Consider the following 13228-nt stretch of genomic DNA (forward strand, 5'->3'; position numbering starts at 1 on the left):
GGCACCTGGCCTGTACCAGCAATAGTGTGGCAGCAGGACCAGGGCAGGGATTGTCCCTTGTGCTGGGAACTGGTGCAGCCACACCTCAAACCCTGCGCTCAGTTTTGTGTCCTTCACAACAAGACATTGAGGGGTTGGAGTGAGTCCAGAGGAGGGAACAGAGCTGGTGAAGGGTCTGGAGTGTAAGTCTTATGAGGAGAAGCCCATTAAAATATTAAGTGATATTTGGTGTTTTATCAATAGAAACTGATTTAACAGTTACCTAGTACTGATACATTATGGGGCACACACAATGAGGTATAAAATGTTTGACCTTTCATTCGTGCAATTACAGCTCTGCTGGGAACATGAAATCCCTGGGAAAGGATCTCTGGCAGTCATCTGGTGCATCATGCTGCTCTGACACAGGATCAGCTTGACCTGAACCATTCCTGGAGGTCATTCCTAAGGACCCCACACGGCAGAGTCCCCGACCTCCCCAGGCAATCTCAGTTTAATTGAGAACTTCCTCAACCAAAGCTTTGGCTGCCTGTTTGTGCTAAGGAGCAGCTGAGGCAGCCTCACACAGGTCCTCTGCCAGATGGGCATGTTCCCCTGTGGGTTATGTGGGTGTCTCTTTAGCTGAAATCTCAGGAAATCTCATTAAGAATCTGACAGAAAATGACCTGAATTTAAAACTCTCTATAAGGGAGGGAGCTGTTTAGATCAATACAGAGATATCCATCTCCTTTTCTGGAGGGTGTTTAGATGTGACCCCAGAAATTCTGCGTGCCTGTGCTATGGATGTTTGATGAATGCTAAAGTACTTTGCTGAACTGAGCTCAAACATCCATGTTTGCCTTCCTTAACCAGCTGAAGCCACATTAGTTAAAGGATTTGGACAGCACAGGAAACATTAAATCACCAATCAATCAGTAACAGTAGAGTTAATTCCTGTGCTTGATTTCCAAAACATAAGTGCAAATACAGTATTGCCACAAGAGAGCCTTGTTTCATCTTCACACCAGCCCAAAAAAATGGGACTTACTACTGGCCACATGTTTACCTCTTTAATTTCACATCAGACCATATGCTAGCCCTCACTTTTCTGCCCTGGGTTATTTTACAAGAAGGTTCATCACTAAACACAGTATTGAGACTCAGGTTAAAAAAATCATGGAAGACTTCATCTACAATGCCATGAAGCTGTCTCAGAAAACTTTCCAGAGCAAGAGTGCTCTACTTTGATCCTGACAAAGCTGAGGAATGTGAGATCATGAGAGACGCAGCCACTTTGCAATGGTAATAAATCATCAGTAGATATCACACAATGATTTTCAGTTCTTGTCAGGCTGGTCATGCAGCTTGGGTTAGGGTAAGCTTGACTGTCCTGGTTCTATCAGTATCTGCAATACAGCTTCACAAAATAATAATATATGGGGAACAGGTAATTCTAACAGTGGCATCCTGCTGAATTTTCCTTGTTGCAGTAGGAATTAACTCTCTTAATCTGGCTGAGCAGGAACCTGAGGGCAGTCAGGTCTTCTCAGGGCTGCCTGCATGTCTGCTAGCTCCAAAGCTCTGCTGCTCAGAAACCAGACATCTGCAAAGGCAAATGCAATTAATTCCACATAAGTTTCAGATCATTTGCTGGTTTATGCAGTGTTCCAGCCAGCTAAATTTGTCTCAATAATTTATGCATTTGCACCAGCAAGCAGCCTCCCTTATGAGCCATCGTCAACAATTGTCACTAGTCTTTTCACATATCCCTCAGTAACTAAGCATAAATAAATCTGTGTCCTCAGAGAACACGCTGTTGTGGTCCAGGCCACACTCTAATTAATAAATGGTGTTTTCAATGAATTACTTCTCTCTTTCAATATTGATTTAGCATGATTGCTGACCAGGGGATGCCTTTAAACATTTAGCTTCTAGCAGAGAGCAGTATCATTGTTTGGTGGGTTTTTTTTTTTTACAATGGAGTTCACATACTGTATGTCACTATGATGTGGAAAATCCAAGGTCAAGTCACTAGTTATTCCTGAGACAAAGAATGAAATGTATTTTTTTTCTTCTGTGGAATATGTGCCACATACCATGGCTCATGTAAGTCCCAGAAGCTACCAGGTAGTACAGAGTTGGTAAATTAGCCTGAACAGTGCTGGTTGTAGAAAGTTAAATTAACATGGACAACTCTCTTTTACCTCCACAGTGATGGATCAGAGACCAAGAGCTCCTTCATCCCAACCAGTGCCATAGGAACCAAAGCAATGGCCACAGCATTCACCATTCTTCTGCCTTCCCTATAAAATGTACCAGCCAAAATCAGTCCATCAGTGAAAAACAGCTCAGCCTGATGCAGTAGAAATCACGGTGGAAAACTCTATTTACCAAAATGCCTTCCAGGCAAGTGTAGTTTGAGGAATGGTTTTGGATTGGTACACTCGCACCCCTCTGTTGGGAGAAAAACAATTACACTCAAAATAGCTCAGAAAGAGAGCGACAGAAAGTGAGGTGCTGCTTTTCACCAAGATGCACTTACTGCCTGAAAATTCCTTAGATAAGACTGGAGTGGTTGCCAGTAGTGACTGCTCTAATTAGTAGCAAAACAATTTTCATTACCACCGCTTTGCTTCACACAGCAGCCATGTCCTGGAGCAGTCACCATTTTAGCCTTACTGTCCATTACTGTAAGAGTTGCCTCTGCTCTGGAAATGTTCTGCTCAGGCCATGCAGACAAACATCCTCTCCATAATTTTACAGGGCAGCTGCAGTTCCACATGAGAGTGCAGGGAATACTCAGGCTCAGCCTGCACCAGGTCTCCTTTCCCCATGCAAGGAGAAATGAGATTTCAGGTACCAGCTTCTCTCTCCTGCAGAGAAATGAGATTTCAGGTAAAACCTCTGAAACTCCAGCCTGGCTCAAAGTCGAGCCTTTTTGGCCTGTGCATCATGACCCCTCTCCTGATCCAGGTAGAACAGATACTGTCTAGTCAAATGCTGTTTGTGCCTTCTCTATACATTTTGGGGAAAGGTTTTTGGAGCCAGAGTTTAATTATTGCACCAAAGCTAGCACAGGTTTTTGCTCCCATCTTGCACTGATTTGTCACTTCCACAAATGGAAGGGATAAGCCCTAAAGAGTTAAAGGAAGGAGAGGTTTCGTCTCTGAAAAAAACTGGAAATGGCTGATCCCCTACAGAGAACAAATCTTGGGAAAAAAATACTAGACTGTCACTATTCTCAGCACAGAGGATTCAAAGCAGAAAGCTGGCAGTGTGTGAGCACAGAGGAGAGGACATTCAGTGTGTGGGTGCCAGAGAATGCAGTATCTCTCTTCCAGAGCAAAATTGGTTTATGTTTGAAGCATGACATGACCACATCCCTCACTGAGGGCTGCCTTTGCGTGCCGTGGAGAAATTAGTGTGGCTCTAAAGCTGACAGGATGGCTGGAGCAGCAGAGTGCTGCTCTCAAAGCAGGCACAGCCCGTCAGCATCAGCTGGCTGAAGAGCAAGCAGCAGCCCTCACCTCACACTGCTGAGAGGTACCAGTCACTGCAGCTCACACTGCTCATTTAGGATGGTCAGAGTTTACTTTGAAATTATTTAATCTGCACAGCTGCCACCAAGGCTGGTTCTGTCTATCTTTTCACCTCCAGCTGCACATTCCTGCCTCCTCCCCTGCACTCAGCAGATGGTGAACTGGCTCACAGGCTTGAGACATCCAAGGAGCAACCATGTTATTGTGTCAGTGGGGTCAGTGGGATGAGTCTGAAGGGATGAAGTAGGATTCCATTTCCATCCCTGTATGTGTTCAAGGCCAAGATGGATGAGGTCCTGATGAGGTATCACCCCTGTCCATGGAGATGGAGGGTTGGAGCAGGATTATGTTCTCTTCCAACCCAAACCATTCTCTAATTCTATGGGAATTCTTTGATTCCCCTTTCAGTAGCTGTGAAGACTGAGATAAATCTGACCAGCCAGGAGGGGTCCGACCCATAATTGATCTCTGAGCTTATTGCAGATTCTTCAGGGAGGATGCACACCTGGGAGCCTGTGGGTTTGTGCACTTTGTGTGCACTTTTTTTTTGTGCACTTTTTTTTTGTGCACTTTTTTTCACAAGACAAAAAGTTGTGTCCTGCAAGCACTGACTGCTCCACCATTCGGGCTGGGGAGGTTTCCTGCTCACAGATCCCAATTCAGCCTTGCTCATCAAATGCACAATGAGATACCAGGTACTTGAAACAATAAAATTAAAAGGATTGGTGCCTACATCCCAGCAGCCACAAAGATTTCTGCAGTAAAATTAGTGTAGCTCTTCTGTCATTAGAAAATATTTTCCACACTTGCTGTTTCCACTGATGTTTGCAGGAGCACCATACTGATTGCTCCATCAAATACAGCCCAGAAAAGCAGCCAGGTCAGCACAGAAGCAGAGGTGGTGTTTTCCATCACTCCTTCCCTTGAGTTCTGAGTGAACCCAAGCACACAGTCTCACATTGCAGTCACAAGGGCCTGTGTTTCTCATCTTGTCAGGGGAAGTCTATTCCTGTAATCAGCTTGGAGAAAGCCTGATGTTGCTGCTCTCAGAGAGAGATCACAAGCTCACAGTCTCTGCTCAAGTTCAGGCCCGGTGTTTGCAATGGCATGTTCACCAACTAGATCCCAAAGATTCCTTTGGAGGCCTGAGATAAATAGAGGTGATGGTTTGAGCACTCATCAGGTCAAAGGATTAAGTGTATCCCTGTAAAAGAGCTCTCCTCCCTTAAGGATGCAGTCTACAGTGCCTTGTAGAGATCTTACAGATCTGCCAAGTGATTACATCCTCCTTTAACAGGGAGCAAAGTCATCTGCTGTGATATAAAACACCAAAAATGCATTTCACATCTTTGCTCCTATTTGTTATTTGAGCCACTGGACTCCTTGTGCTACCTCAACCCTACAGCATAAATCATTTTAAAGGATGTTTTAATATCTGTTCCACAAATCTGCATAGACATCCTCTCTGACACTTTATTACAGCCAATAAGCACATGCCTATAACGAAGAACTGCTGGAACAGCACTTGGCTTTTTGACCAGAGAATAAATTCTCCCTTTGTGCACAGGAAAAGGGGATATTTATTTAATTGTGCTTCCCAGTCCTGGGCCCTGCAGTTCATGCTGTTCCCAGTCATGCTCCACAGAGTCCTGAGGATGTCAGCTTTGTCACTAATATTCCAGGAGCTGAACCTTGTCGGGATCAGCCAAGGATTTCATCAGCACAAGGTCAGTGCAGACACCTCCCTTCCTGTGGGAAACGGCTGTGACGCAGCTCCCTGGTGCTCTGCAGCCCTTTCTGGAAACTGTCTCCTTTTCAAGTCTGACTGGGGATATCAGAGATCAGATCTCAGCCATTGGAGCATAAGGCAGTGAGCATCACACACCACTGAAGCACCAGAAGTGCAAAGCTGTGCCCACGCAGGCGCTCGCTGGGCTGAGGTCACAGATAGGGCTTGGCAGCAACTGTGGGTGAGAGGATCTGAGCACAGGCAGGCACAAGGACTGAAGGAGGAGAATTCCTGCTGGCAGTGCCCTTCAGGAGGTACAGATGCACAGGAATTGGTGCAGCATGCAGTAATGTGTCCATACTGGGCAGGCAGACAAGCACATAAAGATACAGCATCGACCCAGACTGCATCCTGTGCAATTACTGGCATGTTTTTCCATGCTGTGCTGTGGTTCCTTTGGAAGTTATTCTTTTTTTTCAGCCCTGCAAGAAGACAGAAAGTCCTTTCAGTAGCCAGCCCTGAGCAGTGTGTTTTCTAGCATGTTGTTTACATCCTGGGGCTCCTGCCTATCCCAAAATCCTGCCTTGTCATAAGGCAGTAAGAGCAAGTCAGAGCTTCAAAAGGAACCCTGTGCTTTGGGTTGCCAAAGTGTAATGTTAAACAAAGAAACTAACCAAAAAAAACCCCCTCACCTGTGAAAAATAACACTTTCTGACTCAACACACCTGTTTCCCAAGTTTAATTTTTGTGTTCTGTATGCTGAATTGCCTCACAGTAACACTGTGTGGGACACATGATGGGATCCTCCCCCTGAGTTTAATTGCAGCACAAAAGGTTGTTGATGCCTCATCCCCAGAAACATTCAAGGTCAGGTTGGACTCTGAGCAACCTTATCTCGTTGAAGGTATCTCTGTCCGTGGCAGGGGGGCTGGATGGCTTTTAAAGGTCCCTTCCAACCCCAACCATGCTCTGATTCTATAAATCCCGATTTGTGATCCATACGCACACTCCCTGCACAGCATCTGTTCAATTTACAGCCTCCTGTACATGTTTACTCCCCCCAGCCCTGCAGTGAGATAGCAAGAGCCTTTCTGTTCAATTCGTGCCTCTTCAATATCATTGTCATGACAGCAGATTTCTTAATTGGAGGCAAAATAAAGAGAGGTCACTGTCCAGTTTTCCAAGCACTGATTGATTTTGGGAGGCTGAAATTTCAGGTATTAATTTAAAAAAAGAAATCAACACCAAGTGCTTCATTTGGTGGCCAGTATAATTTGTTTCCAACATCACTCAGCAGCAAACAGGGCATACAAGAACACAATTTTCATGGAATGGCTTAAGATGACAGAACTAGGTCTTTAAATGAATGGTCATTTTATATCAAGGGATGCGAAGAGCTTGAATGAGAATGTGTGCCTTCCTAAGAAAAATAATAGGAGTAAAACTGGAAGATAATGAAGCAGAAAACAGGAAAATAAAACAACACAAAAGACTCTAAAAGCAATGCTGCAGATGGCTGTACTGGGGGACCCTCTCCTGAGCCAAAAAGGCCTTATTCTAGAAGAACACATTCAACAAAACAAACCCTAGCAAAGATGAATAGGGCAAGGAATTTCCAAAGGAGGGATTAAATGGGAGATGGAGCTATCCTGGCTTCTATCTATCCCCTTCAAACAGGAGTCAATACACAGGCAATTGCTTAGCTTTAACAGCCTCAGTCTGCTGAGCTAGTTGCCACTGAACAGTTTTGAAGGTCACATCTTAATCTCTGACGTGTCTGAAAGAGAAGCCTTCATTTATATATTTGCTCAAATCACTTGGCCATACAGCTTTGATCTAAGCTGACATTTCTAGCAATTTGCCAGGGTTTTTTAATATATGATATTAAAAAACCACCACCAAAATGTTTAAAAATAGGCTGAAACAAATCTTTTTATTAATGCTTGGAGAAAAGAAGCATTTCTATATTTCCTATGCTATGCTCATGCACTGCACTAAAATTGATAAATGGTTTAGAAATGTCAACTTGTATATCCAAGAGGAAGATAAAATGAGGATAATATTTAGCTAACGATGACCTCATAATTGTTCCCTACTAATCAGAGGGTAAAATCTTTGTCACATGCACATTAACAATAATAGCTGCCTTACACACGAGCCACTGGTAATAGACTTGCTTTTCTGGATGTTTCATTTTAAAAACCCCTTGGAAGAAGATCCAAGATGCCCTGGTGCTCAGAGATCACACAGGAAAAACCCACATCTCTCAAACACGTCCCCACCCTCTCCCTTTTGACTTTGTGGCATCCTGGACTAGTGAGCATTGCTGGGTTTTGTGTTTCCCCAGGTCTGACAGGTCGGCTCCTCCCCGAGCCGCTCCTGGAGCTGTCAGAGCTGTCAGATCAGACAAGGGCTCTGTCAGGGGCCCTGCCACTCAGCAATGAGTGACTTTGAGGCACTCCTGGCATCATATCTGATGACAGACTACCTGACTTATGCTCAGGTCTCTCCACCCACACCTAACAACAGGTTTGCAGTGAAGGCCACCCACACATGCCCTGACATGCAGGTAAGGTGGCTGATACCAGCCCAGGATGGAAGTGTGCAATCAGGAATACTCCAGCGTGACCAAAATAAAGTGATAGCACCTGCAATCCACCCAGGAAGGCCATGATTTCTACATGAATCATTGTGATTCATTTTGAACTGCACTTAGATATTTCTGACTTTGTGTCTGCTTGGATTCGCTTTTCCAGCCTTAAATGTTTATTGATATGAGGCAGTATCTGAGGTACACTGAGTTCCTCTCATTGCAGATTGAAACTACTCACCCCTGATTTATTCTAAACTCCACTCAAGTTTCTGTGCTTAAAATTTTGCATTGCTGATTTTAAGCCTTTGAAACACATTTGCAGCAGCCATTATGAAACACAAGGCATAGGGACAAATGCTGAAGGATACGAATCTGGCAGCAGTTTGCACCTGGAAGACTACATCATAATAAAGGCACCCCTAAAGAGAGCTAAAGAGGTAGGATAAATACATCTGAACCACATCAGACCAATGCAGAAATAAAAGCTTAAGCTGTAACTTTCCTCTGTGAAGATTGATTCTCAGATGGAGAACAAGCATAGGAATCACCAACCCAAACAGTCTATGCAAAATGTATGATCAATTTAAAATAGAGAGAAGGAACAGGGGATTACACAGAGTGATGGAAGGCTCACTACAGAAATTGCTGTTATTTCCTCTGTGATGCTTGGGAAGGTGGCTATAAACCCCACTTACTTCTCTTCAAGAAAGATGCAATTTGCACCTTGCATGGTTGTCGTGTCAGGGTGAGGTATCTGCAAAATATTGACCAGAGAACTCTGCAACTGTTACAGAAGTTCAGATATAGCATTTTCCATGCTTTATCATGGTCTGAGACATCTGTATTTGTCCTTTAAAACAGCTGTTTGACCTTATAAATCAAAAAGGCTGAAGTCTGCACAAACTTAGAGCCTGACTTTTGTTCTAATAGGCTTGTGCTAGGTAAGCCCCAGGATGGATAGATAGATAGATAGATAGATAGATAGATAGATAGATAGATAGATAGATAGATAGATAGATAGATAGATGTCAAAAGACAATGAATGAATGCTTAATTAAGCAAGCAGTGAACCTGATGGAGAAGCCTGTATACCCTACCCTGTATACAGCCTATATATGCACACTAAATGTGTGATGCACTTAATTGTGCATGAAAACACACCCATACTAAAATCAGATGCTGCTTAATACTGATTGACACAAAAACTATTACCCATTTCATCCCCAAACTGTGTTAACTGCAGCAGGTTGGGCTGCAAAGATAGCAGAGTACTATTTTCATCTCTCTTTGCAACTTCTTGTGTTACTGAAATGTATAACTTAAGTGGAAAATCAGATGGGTTTGGAAATTTGCCAGAACCAGTTGCCAGCTCAGTATATCTCTAATACTTGGCATCCTCTAAATATAGGCCTTTTATTCTGGAAGAAGCAGGAGCTGAGGATGCTATTCTGCTTCTCAGAGCAGTGGTTTCATTTTCCCTTCTGAGACCCACAGTTCAAACTGAGGGGGGAACAAAGGAACTGCTGTTCTCCCTATTCAAATTAATTTATTTAATAAACAACTCAATAATTTCTCCTTTGTTACAGGGAATATTTTAGGGTCTTTATTTTGGAAACAGCTTCTCCAGAGGAATTGCCAGGGGCCCATCTAGTCCAGTATCCTGTCTCTGACAGTAGCTAATGCCACGAACAGTTATGGAATAACTTATTTATAAGGGAAGTTTCTTTGCCCTGAGGAGTTTGAGGTTGCCTGTGCCTGGAAGCATGCAAGTTTATAAAGCTTATTTTTATCCTTTCACATATAACCACAGAGAGTCTTGCCAGCTCTATCCACTTCCATTCCTTCCTGCTGGGCTCTCTGGCTCGGGAATGCCTATGGCAGCCATTCCCCACAGCTTCCTTGTGCTCTGCATCTCTGAGGGGCTCAGTGGATAAATGTGCCATGTATCACCTTTCAGAATTACTGGAAGCTCCTGTGTGACAAGCAGGGGAGCAGCAAAGCCTGATTTACCTTCTCAGCTCCATTTGATAGAGGGTGTGGGTGCTTTTCAGAGGATTGTATTTTTTTTCCTTTTTTACTCTTAGCATGTTATCTTTCATTTCTCCATCCCACACTTCTAATTTTTCACAGTCTCTTTTCAAAGAAGGCTTGCGTTTCTCTTATCCCCTCTGAGGTTCTTCTTTTTCTCTGGTATATTTTTTAGAAATGTAGGATTGGAAGGACTCAGGAGACTATTCAAAAATCCATCAACCTGTGTGTAAAACTAGTCTGCAGCTCTCACTGTCTCACAGCTGCAGACACTCACACCTCTGACGGGTGGAAGGCCCCAGCTGCAGTGTGGTGATCGTTCACCCTGGGCCAGCTCACATTTTTGTGTCCTTGTAATCATCCAAGAGGTTTTCCAGCCCCCAGCTCTGCCTGTGGCTGATGCAGAGGGCACTCAGCATCCTCCAGACACTCTGCAAATCTAAGAAAGGGATGCTTTTCTCCTCTCTTGCTGAAAGAAGATGTCTGTGAAATGCTGAAACACTCACAAGGTGGTATTCCAAAGACCTTTTGGTTTATACATCCTTGAGTTTTGTTTGCTCTCCTAACCAACCTTGCCCAGTGTGCAGGAAAAGCCACACAGACTCACAAGTGTCTTCCCATGCAGTGACAGCTGACTGTGCATAGAGCAGAGTGAGAAATGCTGTGAACCCAAATTTATCAACTGCCTTCACAAACAGACCCAGTCCGGACTGGGATTGATGTCTCAACTTGTGTCAGGGGCATGGACACAACACAGATGGTACCTTCATCTCTGGGGTTTCAAGCAACCTGATGCTGCCAGCACCTGCATGGGGAGCAGTTTGTACCCCAGAGGGCACCATGGATAAATGCTTTCCAGCACAGGAGGCTTCAGCTCCTTTGCTCATGAAAGGCTGGTGGTTTCCATCAGCTCCAACTCACTGATTTCTAATGCTCCAGTGTTCCTCCTGCTAAGCCAGTCAGCAGAAAGGAGAGGGATGGAGAGACCATCACAAGGGACAAGGCTGGCTGGAGATATCACCTCACTGTCAGAGGCAAGAGTGGAAAAGCCAAAATCCTCAGAGGGGACTCATCATCACACCAGTTACTCACACTTCTCCCTGAGTGTCTCTCAGATCTTTTGGGACATGCAGCCCCAGCCCATGGCTGAAGGACAGGGAAGGGATGGGTCTGCCATGGACAAAGCAGGACAGGGAACTTTAGATGTGGCAGGAGGGAAGTTTGCTGCATGGGAGCAGAATGCAAAACCCAGAGTGCAGTCACCTCTCAGAGGAGAGGTGGGAGAAGGGAGAAAGGAACTGCCTGCATGGATGCTTTGCTGCATAAATGGGCTGGAAATGAGCAGGGACAGCTCTGCCACAGGGGACACAGAAGGGACACTTGCTCCAGCTCACATCATGAGGATGGTGAAAGAATGCCAGCTACAGAAGAGGGATTTCATCTTGGTGCTGTGTTCTTTGCTCTGCATTAGCAGGAAGCTCCCATTTGTGAAATTAAATCTTCAGGAAGATTTCAGGGTCCCAGGCCTGCTAATGCCTCTTCCAAACAGCAGGCAGCAGTATCCAGAAAGCCTGAAAACTCTAAAGTTTGGCCAATCTTTATCGAATACCTTAATTAGAAAACGTGTGCAGCTGAAAACAGCTGCCTGATGCCTGTAGGGTGGAGGCAGTTCCACAGCTGGAGATGGTCTGGGGGGCAGCAAGGAAAAACTTCACAATCACAGGAGAATTTGATGGGTGGAGAGGCAAATTTTACACAGATGGGAAGGAGCAGAGCTTTCTTAGCTGGGCCAGTAGTGGAAGGGAAGACATCAAAGAACAGCAGGACAGAAAGGAGCAAAGCAAATAATTAGGCAAATTAAATATTTGTCTTCTCTGCATTATGATATGCTGAGGCAGTTAGCAGTAGAGGATCTCACTAAAGGTCAGCCTGCTCAGGGAAAGCAGTCAACTCCTTTCTGCACAGAGCCAGAAAAATGCAGCCTGAAGCAGCTCCACCTGAACCATCCCAAACAGATGTGCATCTAACCAGGGTTAAAATCCCAGGGCTGGAGAGTCCACCCTCTCCCCAGACAATCCATTTCAGCATTCCACACATCACTTCGAGGAGGCTTTGTCTAACATTTAAGCTCTGTTTTTCCTTGCCATAATTTCAAGACTCTTCTCCAATCCCCTGCAAACACAGGGAACAGCTGACCCTGGCTGTCTCTGCAGTCACCTTTTATACTTACAGAGTCAGTTATTGCATCTCCACTTTTATCACTCTCCCTATCCAAGGCTTGTGAAAGGACCCTGTTACCACAGAAGCTGGCAGTCTCACATCTCTAACGGTGTCACTCTATAAAAAACACCCTTCTGAGAAAGCCAAAGCCAGGCCACCATTCTGTTTATGGTCTAAATCCTGAATCCTGCGTGACTTTCCCAAGGTCAGATGACAAGGCTTGCAGAGAAGGAAGCTGCATCTCCCACTCTCTCTCTCCCTTCCAACCAACCCACTGGGCTCTCCTCCTCCTGTTCCAGGCTGCAGGGTGAGAACTGAGTGCTGTAGGCTGTGTTCCTCAAAATGACTCACTTTCACAGTGTTTCCATAATGTGGAGAAGAAGGTGACTCAGAAACTGCTCCTCAATAAATAAATCATGGGCTGCTCACAAGGGGTGAGCTACAAAAGGACAGTGAGTCTTTTCAACGCTGCGCTAGCAGCTTGTGTTGTACCTCCCCACCACTCCATAGCTGGAGCCTCTCCAGCATCTGCCAGACTATTTCAGATAATCTGCCTGCTTTATCTCAGGATTGCTGTTAGGAGATTGTCTGGGGGCCTTGTGCAAAAGGAAAGCCCCCAGTTTATAAACACACAACAATAAATGGCCTCTCCCCAGCTCTCTCTCGAGGCAGCAGGTCCGAGAGGTGTGATTGTGCAGACAAGGAGTGAGGCCCATGAAGATTTGGTGATGTGCCAAGAATCACACAGGAAAGCCATGTCAGCTCAAGGAATTAAACCACACTCTGCTGAGCCCCAGCCTGACTCTGTGCCTGAGCCCAGCTCCTGACTGTTCCTGCAGCAGTGGTTCCTGCTGAGAGTGCAGAGCTCAGAAGCTGTCCATGGATCTTAACCAGAAAGGAGATCAAGTTAAAATATTTGGAACTGGCTCTCCAGCACACTAACTTGAGTTCAAGCATTTGGGATTTAACCTTTCTATATAAAAAGAGAGGTCTTTCAAAACTAAAAAAAAAAAAAAAAAGTTATTTTTGGAAAACAGAAGTCACCCACAGAAGCTCGGGGTACTTTCTAAGCCTCTTTGATTCACTGGGCTTACAAGACACAGGGAGCCTGAAAGTCCCTAAACTTTCTGGGGCAGCCCA

Source organism: Ammospiza nelsoni, chromosome 6 (genome assembly GCF_027579445.1).
Source record: "Ammospiza nelsoni isolate bAmmNel1 chromosome 6, bAmmNel1.pri, whole genome shotgun sequence".
Classification (NCBI taxonomy): Eukaryota; Metazoa; Chordata; class Aves; order Passeriformes; family Passerellidae; genus Ammospiza; species Ammospiza nelsoni.